This window comes from Streptopelia decaocto, assembly GCF_964273445.1.
Source record: "Streptopelia decaocto genome assembly, chromosome: 2".
NCBI classification, from domain to species: domain Eukaryota; kingdom Metazoa; phylum Chordata; class Aves; order Columbiformes; family Columbidae; genus Streptopelia; species Streptopelia decaocto.
The window spans coordinates 33,994,391-34,012,981 of record NC_138655.1 but is presented as its reverse complement, the minus strand read 5'-3'; positions in this window follow the sequence as shown (position 1 = coordinate 34,012,981).

Below are 18,591 nucleotides of genomic sequence, written 5' to 3'. Positions count from 1 at the left end.
AAAGGATTTGTCTTATAAGGGATTCTAATTGCTCAATTAGTTATCAAGTGTGTAATTGCTTTCTGATGAGAAAACAATAGCTGTTTTTCCAACAACATCAAGTCCAATAATTCTGAACTACTGTGTATTCAGTTGCTCACATCAAACAGCCAGTTGTGTATCTGGACTTGACATGCTGCTTACACGTAGGAAACAGTTAATTTTGACTTCACTGTTCCCATTTGGTTACTTCACAGTGTCAAAGACTCAGCAATATTCATTAAGTGTTTACCCACATTAATAGATTGATGCCCTGTCTGTTCCACAGAAGTTTCATGTTATATTGCAGAAGACTTTAATTTTCTTCTTCCTTATATTTTCAAGCACTTTTTTTGCTTACTGTCAAGGAAGGTGATGGGGAATTTACTTTGTGACATAGAAAATCTTAAAGCAATGGCTTAAGAATTTCAGTGAAGTGTAACAAACCCATATGTTGATAGCTATTTCAGCCTGTTAATTTGATTCCTAATGGAAATCTTGTCTTTAATATAACATTAATTTGACTTAGGCAGGGGGAAATAAAATAAAACAAAGACTGAATTAACACCTTAGATTTCCGTAGATATAAATTAAAATCTAAAGGTCTGCGGTCTGATAGTATCAAGAAGATAATGCTAAGATAGTTACTGTCACAACTTGCAAACAGTTTTTTGCTATGATCACATTCATTTTTACTACAGTAGTACAAAGCAATCTTAATGAAGAAAAATGAATCCAGCCCTTGGGCTTTCTGCTTAGCACCTGGTGGAGTGATTCACACCTGCAGGAAGCAGATAGAAAGAACTGCCAATGGAAACTTGTCAGTTCATCTGCTCTGTTTTTTAAGGTGAGTTTGCACAGTTTGGAAGGGTGTCCTAAAGTGCAAGGTGATGGAAAGGCAGCACAGTAGAACCAGCCACACTTTGTTATCCCAGACAAACTTGTAAGATTAAGGTACAGTTTAATGATTAGCTTAAACTTTTTAAAGACCATGCTTCTGAGGAACGGATAGTTCTGCCTTGCCACCGTCACCACCACACATATTTCTGCTACCAACCCATGTCCGATATTTGGGACAAATAGAGATTCAGGTCAGCTTACTGATTCAGCTAAATGCTAACCTGCTTTCTTTTTGGTTTTGGTATTTGTTTTGTTTTGGTTTGGTTTTTTGATGGGCTGAATTTCAAACAGCTGTGTAAGCTGATCCAACAGCTCTGAGGTTGCGTAATTGCTTGTGCTAATGAGAAGGACATGGTGGGCACACACAACTGGAGCACAGGTGATTGCACAGGCATCTTTGATGGCAACATGACCTTGTATTGGATTAAGATACCACCTGTAGATAGCATATTGTGATGATGAATATGACTTGGCACTGGCATTGCCATCATGTTTTAAAGACAATGAGTATACAGCTTTATATGCTATTAATTACGGTGCCATATTTACCTTAAACCTACACTATTTTAACCCCTCTCATCCTGTTAGTTTTGTACCTCTTGCCCAATAAACTTGCTTTTTTGAATAATTGTAAAAATTTAATTTATCTTACTAACTTCAACTTCTATCAAACATTTCATTTAGCCTCGTAAATTCAGCTTCTCTTAAACATAAACACAGTATTCAGTGTCACATTTGAAGATTTCACAGCAAAGCCAGTACCAGAAGTTCATCTTGGTAAGGAGGCAATAAGAAAAATATTCATCTATGTTATCTTACTTTTATCCAAATTTCTATTTGGTAGCAAAGTACCCTCACTTCCCTTGAACAACCCCTTAAGTGAGCACACTATGCTAACACTGGAGTCAGTGAGAGCAAATTTTGTAATTTGACTTCATTGGAACTCTGAACACACCTTTTACAAGATTATTGTCTTTTGTTTCAGGGAAAAAGCTGACTGGGCAAGACTCTTCCCTGATAGTTCTTGCACCAGAAGTATGTTTTTGGCATTTTTCCTTTCAGCTTCAATGGAAATGAAATACAAGCTAGACTGAGGTGAGGCCAGCTCTCACAATCTCATCACAAGTCTCACTACTTCTGTTTTTTCTTAAATACTCAAGATTTTGGTTGAGAGAAAGCTAAAACTTTTCTATTTCATAAGAATCTCCCCTTGCATTAAAACTAAAGTTTCTGTCTTTTTTAATTGCAGACAAAGTAGGAAGACTGTGAGGCAATTATAGTTTCAGAGTTAAAACTCTCAAGTCAGATGTGAATAATCCACCTTTTTTTTTCCTTCATGACTTTTATACCATTTCAAGACTATGGGGATTATATTCTTGCTTTCTTTAAGTTTGCAGTTGGCAGTAGGAAAAAAAATATAAGCATCTTTTATCAGTTTTCAGTGTGACCTATCAAATTGAAAAAAGTAGGACTGGGATTTGCAGAGCTGCCTCCAAGATATGGGGTTGGTACTTGACCTGTTCTGTTTAAAATCTTTGTCAGTGACATGGACAGTGGAATTGAGTGCACCCTCAGCAAGTTTGCAGATGACACCACATTTGACGCACTGGAGGGAAGGGATGCCATCCAGAGGGACCTTGATAAGCTTCAGAGATGGACCTGTGAAAACCTCATGGAGTTCAGTATGACCAAGTGTAAGATCCTGAAGATGGGTCAGGGCAATCCCAAGCACAAACACAGCCTGGGCAGAGAATGGATTGAGAGCAGCCCTGAGAAGAGGGACTTGGGGGCATTGGTTGAGAAGAAGCTCAACCAGAGCCAGCAATGTATGCTTGCAGCCCAGAGAGCCAACTGTATCCTGGGCTGCATCAAAAGAAGTGTGGCCACCAGGTCAAGGGAGGTGATTCTCCCCTTCTACTCCGCTCTCCTGAGACCCCACCTGGAGTACTGCGGTCAGATCTGGGGTCCCCAACATAAAGGGGACATGAACTTGTTGGAATGAGCCCAGAGGAGGCCCTGAAGATGATCAGAGAGCTGGAACACCTCTCCTGTGAAGACAGGCTGGCGAGTTGGGGTTTTTCAGCCTGGAGAAGAGAAGGCTCCAGGGGGACCTTATAGCAACCTTCCAACACCTGAACGGGACTTTTTACAAGGGCATACAATAATAGGACAATGGATAATGGTTTAAAACTGAAAGAAGGTAGATTTGAATTAGATATAAGGAAGAAATTCTTTACTATGAGTGTCATGAGACACTGTAACAGGTTGCCCAGAGAAGTTGTGGATGCCCCATCCCTGGAAGTGTTCAAGGCCAGGTTCAATGGGGCTTTGAGAAACCTGATCTAGTGTAATGCCCCCCTGCCATGGCACGGGGGTTGAAACTAGACGATCTGTAAAGCCCCTTCCCCAAACCATTCTATGATGTTAGCAGAGAAAATGTACAGATCACATTCTCTCCAGGATTTGGATTTTCAAAACTGAATCATGTACAAAAAAGGTACAAGCACAAGCCAGAAGTGAAAAACTGGTAGTTTGAACATTCTCCACTATTATTTCCCCTATCAATTTGATCTGTTTATAGACAGACACACAGCCTGCATAGAATAAAAGTTTGTTTATTTCCTGTCTTTAGGTATTCCCCATAAGTTATGCAGCACAAAAATCCAGGAAGCAATTTGCATATGAGGTAAGTGGAGAAACTCTGATGTTGGGATATTTTACATGGCTGTCGTAAGGCATATTTTTCTCTGCCATCTAACTTATACTAAATGAACACAAAGAACATTTAACGACACAGCTATGCAACCAAGCTAAAACTTATTAATCAAATGCAAATATTTATTTTTTTTTTATTTCTACTAAGTAAAAATTGCTACAAAAGTAGAACATGTTAATTATTATTTATTTAACTCAGGGTCTGCAACTCAGTCATAAATATGAAACCTGGCACACACACCATCAGCTCAAAAGCAGACTAGTTTATGAAACTGAAGATGTTCATTTAAATTAAAACCTGACAAACATGTTACTGTTGTAATTTCAGATTTTTATCCTTTGAAAACCAAGAATTGAGACTGGATATCACTCAGGCTTGATTCTATCTGATTTGTCATGCCATGGTTTGAATCTATAAAAAAAGTTCTTTTTCAGGTGAATCAAAGGGCCTTGTTCTCTCAGACAGAATATGACATAATTGGCCCTGAGGGAGACAGTTCTGCCCTCTCCATGGCCCCAGCATCTGCTTTCATTTTCTGTGTTGTTCCCACCTCTATGCCACCTCAAAATGTCTTGAAATTACAGTATCAAGGCCTGATCCAACTTCCCAAGCCCATCAATAACAACCCACAACATGATTTGGTGACCCACCATGTTGAAAGGATTGTTTCCACTTGAAAGTCAGGGATATGGAAACTTTGGTCCAGAACTTGAAAGGAATTTGTTTGTTCGTAAATAAAGCACAGTGAGAAATCCAGTCAAGGGTAAATGAAGTCTGGAGCAGCAAGGCTCGAGGGGAGCAATGATAGAAAAGCTGGCTTGAGCCAGCCTTTGTGTTCATCCCACTGGGAGCTTCTCCTGGCCCTGACCTGGAGTCCTGTAGAGACTCTCAGGCAGGGAGGTTGCCCATGGCTCCCTGCTTGCAGAGGCACTGCCACCCTGACCTCCAGCCAGCCCCAGGCTGGCAACCAGTCTCCTCCTCTGCCTCTCTCTCCTCCACCTGTTTTTGCCCTCTGTAGAGGTCCACCAGCACAAGGAGAGCAGTGAGCACATCCCACTGGGCTTTTCCCACTGACTCTCTAGCTCAGCTGTGTTTCTGTCCCTCCCTTGATGAGGGGAAATGGTCTTTGACCCTTCCCTTTTCCTTCCTTCAACCTCTTCCTTTGGCCACGCACGCCACACAAGTGGGGAGGTACAGGAGTGTGGCTGGGTGTTTTGTGTGAGGGAGAGAGTTCTTGGGAAGATGGGAGATGAAGAAGGAAACTTTGTTCCTGTAGTTTCTCAGGAAATATTTTCCCATTTGCAGCACCTGAAACCTCTTCTTGTCCCTATTCCCACATAAAGATGCGTTAGTTCCACCAGCCCCAGAAACATCATGGACCTTCTTCAGCATCCTAACTCCACCTTTCCCTCATCTCACTAAACCTCCACAGCCAGACTGTGCTTAACACAAGGTAGGCATTAGGTCTGCAAACCCAAGGGGTCAGGATCAGTGGAACTCTCTCCCTGCTCACCAGGGGGCCTTTTTTTGCTTTCTGTATGGACACAACATTTCAGAACTTGTTGCCCTCCCTTTTGCTTTTTATAGCTTTCCTAAAAGGAATAAACTAAATCAGGTTCCCTCCTATAGGAGGATCAATCAAACCTGCATTTTTAAGCACCCTGGAGGCTGCAAAACTGGAGCATGCATAGAAGAAAATTTTGCTTGCTTTCCTAGGAGGACAGTATCTCCTGTTTCCACAGGCTTGGCATATCTCTGAGATGAACAAGATTTGTGCCCTGTCCTGCTGTGTGTGCAATACCATCCTGTCCAACACAGCCTGTGCTTTATTTTTATTGAAGATCAAAATGGGTTTCATGTAAATAAACTATATCTCATTTAGCCTTCTTGGACCAGGTTTTCATTAAAGGAGTAGAGGTTTTCATAACATTTACTTGGAATATTTATTTAAACTTTGGAGGACTTCAGCACACACAGTTTTACTGTTAACATTTCCCAGACATTATCTGCAGATCACCTATGCTAATTTTATCAGTTCACACCATATGAGGTATTATATTGGGGCTTTCACAGGCTGTTGCCCATTTTTATGTGTTTTCCTCACTGGTAAAGTAAAGCCATTTTAATTGTATGGTTGCCTTCACTGTAAGGTTTGTTTTTTTATTAATTGTTTTGTCCGTACAAGGAAATGTTGAAGGCTTTAACTCTGAGACCAAAAATAGAGGAAAGGAAAAAGGGTTGCCAAAGTTGTGACCCACATTTTCCTTCACTTCATTTATATTGCAGTCCTCTTACATGAGAAGAGCTATGCAGCTCTTTTGATTAAGCTCTAGAAACCAAATTCAGAAGGCTGTGGAGTTAACTCTATACTTCCATTAGTATAAAGGACCTTGCAACTGAGAGTTCATGTTGTATTTAACATATGATCTTCCTATGAAATAAAAATTCAACATGATCCCTGCTCACAAAGAAAGAAATGGCATTCAAATAGGCTGGAAATGAGATGTCAGACCATCTCTTGAAATAGGTTTTCTCATGTCAATAATGTCACTTTTTCTCTGCTGGATAGCAATTAACATCTTCAACCTTATTCTGGTATATTTTTTTTGTGCCAAAGTGCCCTAAACCCAGATGATACGCATGAATGCTCTTAGCTCACAGGCAAATGCATTCTAGCAACAGTGAATGGCTCCTGCAAGGATTAGAAATGGGCAAAACATTCCCACTGAGTTTGATTTCAGTGGTACAGCAGACCTCTGGAAAGAAGTGCTCATTCCATCTAAGAGTGGACTTAGCAATAGCCCACTTTCTTCTCTGTAGGTTCCTGGCAGGTTTTCCGTAGCCCTAATTCTTCCCAGAGCAGCACAGGGGACCGATGTCTTCTTTCTCCTCAACATACGTCCATTTCTGTATTGCTCTGCCAGCAGCAGAAGGCTCCCCCTAATATCTGGAAAATCAATTTGCAAAGTTTACTAGAAAACTCACAGAACAAACTTCTTAATTTAATGTTTGAAAATAACAAAGAATCACTAAGGGGTTTCCAGCTGCAGTTCTGGACTAAATTTATGAGGCAATCCTACAGGACTTTTATGGGGTAGTCCTGCAGGACTTTGGCCAGGCTGAAGCTAACATAATCACAAGACTATGGCCAAAGATGTTAGCAAAGAATTTTGTTATCATAAATTCTTGAACATCTTGCATTGACACCACATTTAATTTTAATCACCTTCTTTATATTAAACAGTAGGAATATACTTGTGCCAATTTTTATTCGGAAATAAAAACTGGGCAGAAGTCTCCAAGATATTTCAGACAGAGGTGTTAAATGTTAAAATGTGTTTGTCCAGTGTTAACATAGTAACACAAATAACTGCAAAGAACATTTCTGACAACGCAAAAATATATTTCATTAAGACAGTTTAAACACGTGGCATGATAACTTAAGAGAATTATTCATGCAGTCTCCAGTGAGAGTGTATATTTTTTACCAGGCTTTGCAAGGAAACCGGACTTATACACCTTACCTGTCTGTCCCTCTATCCCTTTTTTTTTTTCCATTGGTTTGACAAAGGGGTGGAGATTTTACACATATTTGTGAAAAAAAGGATAGAGACCTCAAGTATGTTTGACAGAGAGAAGGAAACCTTCAATACATTTATTCCCCGTGAGCTTTAGGAAAATCAGAAGGTGTATAGAAAGACCAAAATCGTTCCCCCATCAAGGAAACACAATTTTAACATAGCTGCATTTCTACTCTGTGGTGCAGCATTCATATGACCAACGCACCACACTACTTCTTGTTCCATCTATGTGCTGGTTTTGGCTGGGATAGAGTAGCTACTGTGGCACTATGTTTTGAATTTGTGCTGGAAACAGCTCAGTTACTGCTGAACAGAGTTCACACAGAGCCAAGGCCTTTTCTGCTTCTCACACCACCCCACGAGTGAGTGGGCTGGGCGTGCACAAGAAGTTGGGAGGGGACACAACTGGGACAACTGATCCCAACTGACCAAAGGGATATTGCACACCATATGACATCATACCCAGCAGTAAAAGCTGGGGGAAGAAAAAGGAACGGGGCAATGTTCAGAGTGATGGTGTTTGTCTTTCCAAGTCACCATTGCATGTGATGGAGTTCTGCTTCCCTGGAGATGGCTGAACTGAGGGGCTGGGCCCCTCAGTTCCAGAAGGACAGGAAACTGCTGGAGAGAGTCCAGCACAGAGCAACAAAGATGATCAAGGGAGTGGAGAATCTCCCTTATGAGGAAAGGCTGAGGGAGCTGGGTCTCTTTAGTTTGGAGGAGACTGAAGGGTGAATTTATTAATGTTTACAAATATATAAAGGGTGAGTGTCACGAGGATGGAGCCAGGCTCTTCTCAGTGACAACCAATGGTAGGACAAGGGGTAATGGGTTCAAACTGGAACACAAGAGGTTCCACTTAAATATGAGAAGAAACTTCTTCTCAGTGAGGGTAACAGAACACTGGAACAGGCTGCCCAGGGAGGTTGTAGATTCTCCTTCTCTGGAGACATTCAAAACCTGTCTGGACACATTCCCGTGTAGCTTCATCTGGATGTTCCTGCTCCAGCAGGGACACTGGACTAGATGATCTTTTGAGGTCCCTTCCAATCCCTAACATTCTGTGATTCTGTGTGATTCTGTGAAGCAGTGAATTAATCTCTTGTTTTGCTTTGTTTGTGTGTGTGGCTTTTGCTTTACCTATTAAACTGTCTTTATCTCAACACAGAAGTTTTCTCACTTTCACTCTTCTGATTCTCTTCCCCACCCCAACCAGGGGGAAGTGAGTGAGTGGCTGGGTGGTGCTTAGTTGCTGATTGAGATTAAACCTTGACAGTCAAACAGAAAGCAGAAAGTAAAGGACCTCATTATACTGCAGCAAGGACAGGGGACTGAGTAAATGAAGGCATGTAACACAGAGATCTGTAGGAAACTAGACTTCATTTGTTCATGAAATAATTTTTGTTTGCAATGTGTTACCGTAATTAATTGCACAGATATGTTTAATAATTTCTCTCTCATTTACTTGTTGAAGTGTGTTGAAGAATTCAGTCAGTGCTAATAAAAATACTGCAATCCAGCATTAACTGCCAAAATGCTTATCTGATAAGGACCTCACTGTTGTTTTCAGGTAGAGTACGGGTCAGCAAAAATAAAAGTTTAGCTGTCATCCAGTGAAATGGTGCTTGAAAGTCAGCCTGAAATAGAAGGTTTATTTACTGTCCAAGAAGAACAGACAACTAACAGTACTGATAGGCCAAAAAGAGAATTACAGAGACAAAGCCGTCTGAATTGTTTGGATTTTTAAATTACATTGTTATTGCTCAAATAAACCTTTGTATAGGTATTCAAATCAATATATATTTATCTCTTTTATTCAAAATTGCTTACAATAAAGCAAAACACTTATTTACCTTGGGTAGAGCAAGACCTGGTCTCGTTCACCAATGGACTTACACCTTCCTGTGTGGAACACTGCAAGCAATGAAAGATCAGATCTACAAGGAGTAGGAAGCCACAGTGATGTGTTGAGAGGAGATTAAATGCTGCTGAACTGGGGCACCTCCATTATGTTGTATCTCATTTGTACTAAGTCGGAGTTCCATGCTGTCCAAATGTACAGCCATTTGGTTCACATTACTTGAAGAATGCAGATAAAAGATGAGAGGAAACATATGATTTGACAAAGTCACATAAGCTGAACAAGCTATGAGAATAGCATGCTTTGTAAACAGATGTTTCCTTAAAAAAGATTTGGGTCAGACCTGGAGGTACCAGGAGGGATGAGATTAGTCCCTAAGATCTCAAAGTTTGTTCATGTTGTAAATAATGGTCATCATTCAACTTTTTTCTGGGTCTTACAGAAATGCAACGCAATGCATGTCTGCACAATCCTTTTAAGACAGGCATGAGCTCACTGTCTACTGACCAGGAATTATGTGGGTATGCTAAATGCATCCCTACGCAAACACTAGAATACCCTGTCTGATATCTGAGGTAAAGCATCACAATAACATAGCCATCTATGCCCAGTAAGAGGACAGGGAGAAAGAGCTCGTATTTTTGTGCAAAGCATTTTGTAGGCACTGGTAGATACAGGTAGCTGTTGTCACAGGAAGAGACACAAACTGTCAGTTTTGGCATCCTTTCTCCAGACTATACTCCCATGAATATTACCTAATATGTGTTTAATAATTTTCCAGTCAGATCACGAAACACAGATGTGTCAAATGTTGTACGTTGCCTTTTGGTGCAATGATTGTGGTTAACATTTAGCAAAAATAAAACACTCAGGTTGTAATTTTTGCACTTCCATAAGCAAAAAGTCTGAAAGTCACTGTAAAGAAAGGAGTTTGACCATGAAGATCAATGCCAAGTTATACAATTACCTTTGAATTTAGTAACAAGTGCCAATGGTTCTTAACATTAGTAGTCTTTGTATACTAAATAAGCAAGATTATTACAAAGGGAAGAGCATATTTTTAGCTATATCTTCTTGCAGGAGCAAATATATGCTCACTTAGCTGCCACAGTTCACTAGTCTCAGCTGCCCACTGTGCTGTCTGGTGGCTAACAAAGTCATCAGGAAGTGTCCAGAACACTTGGATGCTCCTTCAGTGTTCATCTGGAGAACACCCACAAGTGTCCTTTATCTTTATCTTTGAGATTGTAGTCTCTGGTCTTTGAAGAATTACCCATCTTGACCTACCTTTTACTTCGGTAGCAATGCTCTTGGTCTTATCAATGGCATTGCTTTTTCTTAATCCTATTAACAACATCAATCCTGTGTGAGACCAGCTCTCTCCTGCAGTTCTTCCTCTTATGCTGAGGGTTGAACCAGCTGGACCTTCACAAGACCATTGTTCCTCAACCAGATCCCACAGATTGTAGCTTATTAATACCATGCACAAACTTTTCCACTGCACTCTGTAAGCACAGCCCACATACAATCTTATTCACCTTATGGTGGTTCTAACAGGCTGAAAAATGTACAGGGAGCCACAGTAATGCTTACTCAAGAAATAAGGATTGAATAGTGAGAGAAGTTCCCTTGCTAGTATACTCTTTCTCTACTGAGAATCTGTTCAAAAATTTTCCTCTATAACCACGGGTAGTCACAACTTCATTGAATCATGTTATACCATATGAAGTATCTGAATGTATGGGGAGAGGTAAGAGCTTCTTTAAAAGCTGAAAAGATACAAACACAGTCCTGATGCCTTTGTAGGAGTTTTTCTGCATTCACCAATAGGAGGTGGGCTGGGCCCTAAGACCTAGAGTCATCTGTAGTCTTGCATATTTCTCTAGAGGCAGTTGATTTGAAGTCAAATCTTTGTGTATTTTCACCAGTTTTTTTCTCTTTAGTTACATCATTTGTGGTTTTGGCAGATACTGGCAGTGGCTCCCCTGTCCCTCTCAGGATGTGTATCCTAGCAGGGTGGAGATACAGAGGATGACTTTTAGTAAGATTACATAGCATTTTTATAAGAGTATACCTTTTTGTAAGAAAATGCAGTCCAGTCAAGGGCTTCTTCTGGCTGAATAATTTAAACTGAAAAGCTTAGGAAAATAAGCCTTCTTTCTGCAAAGTATTTCCAGTAAGCAGGCTTCATCCTAAGGCAATATGAATCAACGTGGTACTGCAAAAGTCTGTAAGGTAATACACCAACTGAGAACCTGTCTTGTAGTCTCTAAGTGCTGTTTATGTGATATATAAAAAAAGGTCATGGAATATGTCTCTGCCACTTATTAAACAATGCAGAAGAAGCAGTAAACATAAAAGTACAGATACTATGATATCATCCCAGCCCTTGAGCACTGGGAGGCACAAATTTCAGCCAAAGGGCTCTGGTCCCTGAGAGAGTGATTACCTCATGACAATGGAGCTCCTTCAGTCTTTCTTTTACAGGGGGAGCATTTTCACTTTGATGATGAAAAATAAATAATGTTATTGGAATTTTAGAGCGGTTAATCCATTATTGGGACTCAGCATTTCATACAATAAGCCTACTATCCAGTCAAGACCTCATTAATGATTATAAATATATAAAGGGTGAGTGTCACAAGGATGGAGCCCAGGCTCTTCTCAGTGACAACCAATGATAAGACAAGGGACAATGGGTACAAACTGGAACACAGGAGGTTCCATTTAAATTTGAGAAGAAACTTCTTCACAGTGAGGGTGACAGAGCACTGGAACAGGCTGCTCAGGGAGGTTGTGGAGCCTCCTCTGGAGACATTCAAGACCTGCCTGGACGCCTTCCTGTGTAACCTCATCTAGGTGTTCCTGCTCCAGCAGGGGGATTGGACTAGATGATCTTTCGAGGTCCCTTCCAGCACCTAACATTCTGTGATTCTGTGATTCTGTGAAGACATCATTCAGGAGCCTAATACCCATTCCAGTCCATCAGAGTTTTCCCTCTGTTCAGACATGTAGTCTGTGTTTAGAAAATATGTGACGCTTCGGACAGCTAGAGTTTGGTGGCAGGCACTGGGTGGGTATTGTCACCCATCACACTTTGGAGTCATCTGGCAAGCAGGGCTGTGAATTTGAGACAGGTCCTCACACTCCTTGTGTGACTAAACTCTTCTGCTTCCATACAGATTCAGGGACAGACAGTATGAAGTACTAACCCCCCCAGGCACCTTAAGGTTTGACAATTTGTTTAGTCTGAGCCAGTTCTAAAAGCCAGTGTGGCTATATTGCTCCAGTGACTTTTTTTTTTTTTTTTTATGAAACTGATCTTGGTCCAAGACACTCCCTGGAAACTTGACTTCCAGAGAAGTAAGAAAACAAGGATGTTCGTGATAAAACACCTGTTTGTTGTTAATTTAGTAAGAACCTTTGGATCACGGCCTGGTATGATTCTGTCTTTCTGGTTCTTACAGTCTCCAGTAAATAATGGAGTTAAAAGTAATTTTTCAAGTGCCTTTCATCTCACCCTTTTGAACAGTGCTCTGGCACAAAAAGTAAGTCTTCTTCTCTAAGATTTTTGTCAGGTAGGACATAAGCCAGACACTAGGCCTTCAAGTCTTTAATGGACTGGTCCATGGTAGAATGAAGAGCCTTTAGGAAAAATTTTCGTACTAACAAAGTTTGTGGTAAAAAAACTTGAGTGACCCCCTCACATATTTTCCTTTCTTAATTTTCCTTTGGAAAATCATACGGTCCGAAATATTTTCGTTGTCTTATACAGCTTACATGCACAAGTAATTCTCAGACTGAGATCTAAGTACTAGTTTGAATTCAGTGTAAACTGGTAATTGTCTTTTGCTGAGGAATGAACTTTCCTCACATCTGTGACAGAAACACAATCTCACTATTTGTGAGGTAGCATCATATACAATTTGGTTATCTGCTCTTCCTCTCCTGTCATTTGAATCACATTTCAGAGGACATTACCTTTTTCTACTTTGTATCAGGCAGTTATGCCAAAAGTGACGTCACCTGTCATCAGACATATTTCATGTTCTCATTTGTAAGCATTAGTATTGTTTCAGTTTTCAGAATCAGATTCAATAACATGCAAATATAATCTTCATTCTAAGTGCTTACTTATTCTTTTCTCTACTACAATAAAACCTATTTGATAAATGTATTTAGAGAGAACTGAAATGTTGATCACTAAATATTTTCTGATTTCTTCTTGGAATTCAAAATGTGGTTTTGAAAGAATTCTTCAGAGAAAATAAGTTTTATATCCAGGATTGTTGGAGTTTCTCCCAGGGCCAAACCTTTTCAAAGATCTAAGTAGACAGAAACTTTTTAAAGACAAAGGCTAAATAGATTTTTCTGAGGGGAATCATTTATTCTGCAAATTTCATCTCTTCTTTCTAAATGCAGAGTTTGCACAAGCAACTGGCTTGTTTTCTTATTCTTTTAATCACAGGATCATTTTTATATCTGTAATTTGTTACAGAAATTATGACATTTTGTGTCCTTTAAATATCACTAGTCAGATAAATGCCAAAGTGCTGCTCAGACTTGTGAACTTTTGAGTTTTTAAGACTACGGCAGTCCATGTTCATGGGAAGGGGGTTTAATTCTTGGGAGAGTATAAATCAGCAAAATGCTGCTGGTACAGGAAAAGGCCAGGCAGTGCTGTAATGGCTTCTGATTGCCCTGGGGTTCTTCCAAAGGAGGTAGACGAATTTGTATCTGAATAAACGATCAAAGGAAAGATGGAAAACAAAAATTGTTCTTATCTAGGATGAACTGTCCTAAAAAAAGGGAGCCATGCATTGTTAGTTGCTTACTATATGAATGTTTACCCTCTAAATTCTTAAGGGAAAAAAATCCTAATTAAATGTAATTCAACATTTCTTCCTTCTAAAGCAACTATTAAGGAAGACTGCTCCCCAAAGAAAACAGCTCATATTCCCATTTTTCTACATCACACTGAATATGGAGAAGTTCAAACCACTGGAAGAAAATGTGCATCATTGGAGTTATTCATGGTAGCCAGATGGGGAACCTTACCAGGGTGCTCTTGACTTCCTGCAGAGTAGGAAGAGGTACAGAGCCTGCAGGGAACTGTTCTGTGTAAGGGTTTGGCTTCAGCAGTCCGAATCCCTGCAGGTCCTGTCTTTCTACATTGGGTAAAGAAAGAATGTAATGAAATTTGCCACCTAGAGGTTGGTAGGCATATGCTCCCCAGGCTCCTCATTCATTCTAGAGTGATGGTCTTTTATCTAAATTGGACCTCAGCCCATAAAAGCACGTATTCTGAGAATACAAGATTTCCATAGCTTATCTATGCCTGACATTGGGCACTTTTAAGACTCAAGGGTTCTGGGCCTACTTATCTAGACTGTGCATTTGTCAGTGAGGTTGGACAAATGATCCTTGAGATCACTTCCAACCTGGTATTCTATGAGTCTCTGATTCTGATGCTGCTGCCATTGCATTAGCTATAATTATACCAAAATCCAGTACAAAGGAGCATCCACAACAGGTCCCAAATTACATAAATTGTGTAAGATAATGGCCATAATCTGTTCAAGGATTAGTCTTCTTTATATTTACAAAAAGGATTGTGCACCGTGGCAAGACCTTACAAATTCCAAAAACTGTGAGAATTAACATGATGTTCAACAAGCTTATAAAGTTTAAATGTAATCAAAGTCAATAAGTCAATTCCAGTTATTTCCCCACGATAATAAGCATTCATAACACTGTACTTTCAAGTACCTGTGTGCAAGGAAAACATTCCTAAACCAAGGATGTATAATGAACTGCAGTCTTAGTTCTTCACACAGGTAAAAAATCCAAATATAAAACACACGAGGCAAATAATAAGGTATTTAAGACTCGTTCTGAAGAGACAGGCATTATCAAAGATATTTTTAATGGTGTTCTGGTTCACTGGGAATGCTCTGAAGGCACATACCATTGGATTACCTCCTCTTGTGACAGAACAGCACATGGTCATCTGTACTGTATCATATTTGGATTAGCTATGGGTCCAAAAAGCCAGATGCCAAATGCCTAGATAAGAATCACACCTAAGGATCGATACTTCACTCTAAACTTTTGAGTCTGGGCCAAGCACGAACTAGAAAAGATGAATTCGCCAGATTTTTTCTAGATCCAACCCAAGGAAGTAGAAACTGCACAAGAACTGAAAAACCAGCAGGATTTTCACCACTTAGATACAGAAAATTCACCCACCAATTAAGCCTGGATTTACCACGGATTTGACCTTTGAAAATATGTCCAGTTGTGCATTTAGTTCCCTGCCTTCCACATTTCAGCATGTGCTGGACTCCAATCTGCAAAAATTTGAGCCAATTGCACTTCTTTGAGTCTGCTTTAATGTATCTGAATTTTGCATTTAAACACCTGAAAGCTAAACTGAGCTTAGCTACCAGTCTGCCTGCGTTGATGTGAAAGCCCACAAACTCACATCTGTTTTCTCTCAGACGGAACTCACTTCCATCTCCACTGAAATGGAAGTGAAGCTTCACTTAGCAGTGGCTGAGCTCTGGCCTAGGCTGGTAGGGGTCAGTTGCGAAGTTTCCATCTGATGGTGATTTATTTCTTTGCACCATCTGGTGGTTCTTTAGATTAAGTGCAAGAGCAGCTCCCAAAGTTGCTTCACTCAGTGTTGCAGCAGTGGTGACAGCAGCTCACAGCCTACCTTGCGAATGATCCTGGGATAATGCAAAAGATAGCTCCTGTCACCAGAGTAGTCAATAATCTAGAATGACACAAATCCCTCTGGTATGGCAGAAATCCTGCTTTTTGCTTCAGGTTGCTACTCCATCATCCTGATCACAGGCCTCTTCACAAAAGCATGTGGAGAGTAAAAAATGAAATCTGACAAAACTGTATTTATAAGAGGAAAAAGAATTCAGTCAAGGCTTAACAAGTGCTTTAATCAGGATATTCTATAAAGCCTGACAGAGGTATGTGCCAACTAACAGCAACTTTTGACCCTGATTTTTGGCTTCATTGACTCTTGGCACTCAAACAACTTGCTGGTTCAGCACTCCAACGAAGCCAACCAATTGGATCAGATTGTATTTAAGTGTTTTTTGGAGGAGGACAGCCATCATCATTAAATGATGAAAAAAATCTTGGGCTCAGAAGTGGTGTAACAAATGTATGTCGAACTATTTGATTATAGAGTGCAGATCATAGGACAGCTTAAGGAACTGAAGAAACAAAAAACCAGAAAGACATATATTTCCCACGGGAATGAGTGACATGATAGAACTAATGAAGTCTTCACTCTCTGCTTATGAATCGTGGAGCTGGTGACTGTGGTGAAATGGTTTAATGTCTCAGCTGTTGAAAACAGCAGATCAGAGGGGATCCGATTAGGCAAGTTCTGCAAACCCTGCCAGATGTTAAATGTTGCTCAGTTAAAACGTGGACTAACTCCACTGAAGCCAGTGGAGAAAGTAGGAGCTAACAGAGTTCTTTCAGCCCAGAGTCATGTCCTTTCTGTACTTTATCTTATAGTGAAACAGAAAGATATCTTGTCTCAATGCTTCGGAAAACTTTCTTTTTGTGACTCAAGTGATTTCTGCACACTCTGATGGTCCCTGGAGATGTGGAAATGAGCCATAATACTAGTGGGATGTGTTCTTGGAGAATATTCCCTGAACAAAGGTCACAGCCCTCAGAATTGTGGCCTATGGTTGTTGTCCTTGATACAATAGCTGCCTCAGAGAAGGGGACCGGTGAGAGCAGCAAAGCTGTTAGACTGCTCTGACTATGGCAGGGATAAAAAACACCTCCCTGGAATGGCCCAAAGAAGTAAGGAAGTTCAGAAGAGGCTGGAAGTCCTTCACTTCTCCTTGTCCTTTGCCATCTTCTCCGCAGCTGCATCCACATGCCCACAGTGAGTGAAGGCTTATTCTTCCTCCCTCTCAGATCAACTACTTTTCCAATTATAGGCAAAACAACATTTAAATGTTCCAGTGTGGAAGGAAAATCTCCTTCTCCCAGTTTTCGCTGGGTCATATCATTCCAGTACTAACTGCCAAGCCTATTCCCCACCTGGACATTTGTGAGAAAGACCTCACACAATCAGGTTGCTCTCTCATATGAAAGGTTTTCTGGTCAGACACACCCTTTTTGAACTAGGTGGGACAGGTTTTTTTCTGAAAGTATTTCCTCTTTCCCTGCTTCTGACTTGGATAGTTGCAATTTCATTGAGCTGCCAGCCACTGAGGCCTGTTCCATGGAAAATGCTGTATGGATACAGCGTGCTGGTAGAAAAAATCAGGCTGTTAAAAAAAATAAAAATTAAAAATTATATATATAAGCACTGGAAAACAGGTTTGTTTTTACATAAAAATCTCAGTGATAATGGGTGTTTCTGATCTATCAGATGTCTCTCTATTCAATACTGTTATTCTTACTGAAGAAAAACTACCATGAACTTACTTGCATGAAATATTCAGAATACTCAACTATTCCTAAAATAGTAGGGAGTGTTTCTGGGTTTTTGAACCTTATATATACCTGTATCTTTTTAGTCTTATTTTTTAAGTTGGTCCAGCACACAGATGCAGGGCATTGAATGTCATGAATCCATCTTTAAAACACCTTTGCTCACGTTTACATTTGTGAGTGGTCAACTTTAAAACCACATTCATTTCTCAAGCTTGCATCTACATCTGAATTCAGGGTAAGGGTTTGACTCTGATAAGAGCAAAAATTCTGCTATCACAGTCCTGCCTACACTAGGAAGGACTTTCTTTGATCTATTTTAAACTGATCGAGGCTTAATAATAATCTGAGAAAGTTTTGATTCATAGTTCGTTTTTACAGCTATATCTGATTTCTTTTTATTTGTTTTTGGTTTATCTTGGGTATGAGGCCCCTGAAACAATTTTAAACTTCTCCACAAAACTATGATGTAAAATCTTCTGTAAAGCAGTCCAGTTTCTCTGTTATCATGATTAATCAGATTGTGATTCTCCAGCAAAGCCATTCCAAGGCCAGAGCAATTAAAAAACTTGCATCCTTCTGTGGTTCCTGTTTTGTATTTATTTTTATATAAGCTCAGTAACTACCTAGTCATTTCAGTTTAATCGCTGCAGTTCTTTAGTACCCTTCCCTCCATCTCCAAAAAGGAATTCTTCATGAACTTTTTGTCCCCATGCTCTAATCTGTTTTCGTGACCTGAACAGCATTTATTCCCTGGTCATAAACGAAATCTGTATTTCATCACATTCATCACTCAGTTCCATGCTACAGCCAAATAGCTGCACTCCTACAGCTTCAAATGATGGCACAGAAGAGAATTGTTAGATATGCACATTCCAGCTATCCCACATCTGCCAGGTCTGTTGTGGGCAAAAATGAGGAAACCAGAGCCAAAAAAACAACCCTGCTTTGTGTGTATGTTTTATTTTAAACTGTTCTGAAGCCAAGAATGTGGAGATCAACCAAATGCTGACATGCTGGTAATATTTTGTTTT